At 40.6% G+C, this 3,352-nt stretch overlaps 1 pseudogene; it reads left to right on the plus strand.

Moving 5' to 3' along the window:
• The first annotated feature begins 391 nt into the window (after positions 1–391).
• Positions 392–1,889, plus strand: LOC150003166 (elongation factor 1-alpha 1 pseudogene; annotated as a pseudogene).
• The last annotated feature ends 1,463 nt before the right edge of the window (positions 1,890–3,352 follow it).

Here is a 3,352-nt window from a genome sequence, read left to right on the forward strand (position 1 = left end):
ATAGAAGGAAGCAAATTATCAGACATGGAATTCAAAAGATGGATTATAGGGAAACTCAATGAGATCAGAGACCTCAAAGAAAACTACAAAAATCCAGGGAAACTAGAAGGAACTCCAGGGAAACTACAAGGAACTTACTGAGAATTGCACCAGCATGAAAAAGGACATAGAAGCTATCAGTAAAAGCCAGGAGGAAATGAAGAATACAATTTCTGAATTGAAGAACACAGTAGAAGGAATTAAAAGCAGGCTAGAGGAAGCAGAAGATTGAATCAGCGAGCTGAAGGACAACGCAGGAAAAAATTCCCAGACAGTGCAACAAAATGAAAAAATACTGAACAAGAATGAAGACGTTTTGCTTTTTTTTTTTGCAACGGGTTTTTCTCCAGAACACAGGTGTCGCGAAAACCACTACCACTAAATCAAAGCCAAAATGGGAAAGGAAAAGACTCACATCAACATTGTGGTCATTGGACATGTACATTCTGGCAAGTCTACCACTACTGGCCATCTGATCTACAAATGTGGTGGGATCAACAAAAAAAACATTAAAAAATTTGAGAAGGGGGCCGCTGAGATGCACAAGGGCATATGCCTGGGTCTTGGATAAACTTAAAGCTGAATGTGAGCGTGGTATCACCGTTGATATCTCCCTGTGGAAATTTGAGACCAGCAAGGATTATGTGACCATCATCGATGCCCCCCTGGACACAGAGACTTTATCAAAAATAAGATTACAGGCACATCTCAGGCTGACTGTGCTGTCCTGATTGTTGCTGCTGGTGTTGGTGAATTTGAAGCAGGTATCTCCAAGAATGGGCAGACCCATGAACATGCTCTTCTGGGTTACACACTGGGTGTGAAACAGCTAATTGTTGGTGTTAACAAAATGGATTCCACTGAGCCACCCTCTAGCCAGAAGAGATATGAGGAAATTGTTAAAGAAGTCAGCACCTACATTAAGAAAGTTGGCTACAACACTGACACAGTAGCATTCGTGCCAATTTCTGGTTGAAATGGCGACAAAATGCTGGAGCCAAGTGCTAACATGCCTTGATTCAAGGGATGGAAAGTCACCCATAAAGATGGCAACACCAGTGGAACCACACTGCTTGAAGCTCTGGATTGCATCCTGCCACCAACTCATCCAACTGACAAGCCTCTGTGTCTGCTCCTCCAGGATGTCTATAAAATTGGTGGTATTGGTATTATCCCTGTGGGTCGAGTGGAGACTGGTGTTCTCAAACCCGGCATGGTGGTCACCTTTGCTCCAGTCAACGTTACAACTGAAGTAAAGTCTGTTGAAATGCACCATGAAGCTTTGAGTGAAGCTATTTCTGGGGACAGCGTGGGCTTCAATGTCAAGAACGTGTCTTTCAAAGATGTTCATCATGGCAATGTGGCTGGTGACAGCAAAAATGACCCATCAATGGAAGCAGCTGGCTTCACAGCTCAGGTGATTATCCTGAACCATCCAGGCCAAATCAGTGCTGGATATGCTCCTCTTCTGGATTGTCACACAGCCCATATTGCTTGCAAATTTGCTGAGCTGAAGGAGAAGATTGATCGTCGTTCTGGGAAAAAGCCAGAAGATGGACCAAAGTTTTTGAAATCTGGTGATGCTGCCATCGTTGATAATGTTCCTGACAAGCCTATGTGTGTCGAGAGCTTCTATGACTATCCTCCTCTGGGCTGCTTTGCTGTTCGTGACATGAGACAGACAGTTGCTGTGGATGTCATCAAAGCAGTGGACAAGAAGGCAGCTGGAGCTGGCAAAGTCACTAAGTCTGCCCAGAAAGCTCAGAAGGCTAAATGAATATCATCCCCAACACCTGCCACCCCAGTCTTAATCAGTGGTGGAAGAACGGCCTCAGAACTGTTTTTCTCAATTGGCCATTTAAGTTTAAGAGTAAAGGGCTGGTTAATGATTAAAATGAATCGTAAAACCTTCAGAAGAAAAGTAGAATTTTGTGGACCATTTGTTTTTTTCTGTGAGTGTGGCAGTTATTACTTTTTAAAATCAGTACTTTTTAATGGAAACAACTTGACCAAAATCTGTCACAGAATTTTTGAGACCGATTAAAACAAAGTTTAATGAGAAAAAAAAAAAGAATGAAGAGGTTTTAAGACAGCTGCAAAACAACATGAAACATAATAATATCTGTATCATAGGAATTCCAGAAGGAGAAGAGGAGCAAGGAATAGAAAACCTGTTTGAAAGACTAATGACATAAAACTTCCCTAACTTGAGGAGAGAAAGAGTCATGCAAGTCCAGGAAGCACAGAGGGTCCCAGTGAAGATGAACCCCAACAGGCCCACCTCAAGACACATCATAATGAAAATGGCAACATTCAAAGACAAACAGAGAATCCAAAAAGCATCAAGAGAGAAAAGCTAATAACATACAAGGGGAGCTCTGATAAGGCTAGCATCAGATTTTTTAGCAGAAACACTACAAGCCAGAAGGGAATGGCAAAAATATTCCAAGCAATGAAAACAATGGCCTACAACCAAGAATACTCTACCCAGCAAGGCTCTCATTCAAAATGGAAGGTGAAATAAGGCATTTCCAAGACAAAAGAAGGCTAAAAGAATACATCTCCACCAAACCAGCATTGCAAGAGATGCTAAAGGGTCTGCTTTAAGAAGATGAAGAAACAGAGACAGACAGAGAGGAACACAAGTACAAATGGGGGAAATGACAATGAATAAGTACCTATCGATAATAATATTAAATGTAAATGGATTCAGGACCAATCAAAAGACATAGGGTAGCTGAATGGATTAGAAAGCATGACCCATATATATGCTGTCTATAAGAAACCCACCTTAGAAAAGACAATCTACACAGACTGAAAGTGAAGGGATGGGAAAAAGTGTTCTAAGCAAATGGACATGAAAAAAAGCAGAGGTAGCAATACTATATCAGACAAAACAGATTTCACAGCAAAGGCTATAAAAAGAGACAAAGAAGAATATTTTATAATACTTAAGGGAAAAATCTATCAAGAAGATATAACCCTTGTAAACACATATGCACCCAACATAGGAGCACCGAAATATGTAAGAAAAATTTTGAAAGACTTCAGGAAGAATATAGACAGCAATAAACTCATAGTAGGGGCCTTTAACACTTCATTGTCAACAATGGACAGATCTTTGAAGCAAAAAAACACAAAGGATATTGAGGCATTGAACAACACTCTAGATCAAATGGACCAGGTTGACATATATATAGAAACTTTCCCCCCAAAGAAACAAAATACACATTCTTTTCAAGTGCACTTGGAACATTCTCAAAGATAGACCACATGGTAGGACACCAAAGAAGCCTCAACAAATTCAAGAAAA

This window comes from Furipterus horrens, unplaced genomic scaffold (assembly GCF_987537825.1).
Source record: "Furipterus horrens unplaced genomic scaffold, mFurHor1.1.pri manual_scaffold_8, whole genome shotgun sequence".
NCBI lineage: Eukaryota > Metazoa > Chordata > Mammalia > Chiroptera > Furipteridae > Furipterus > Furipterus horrens.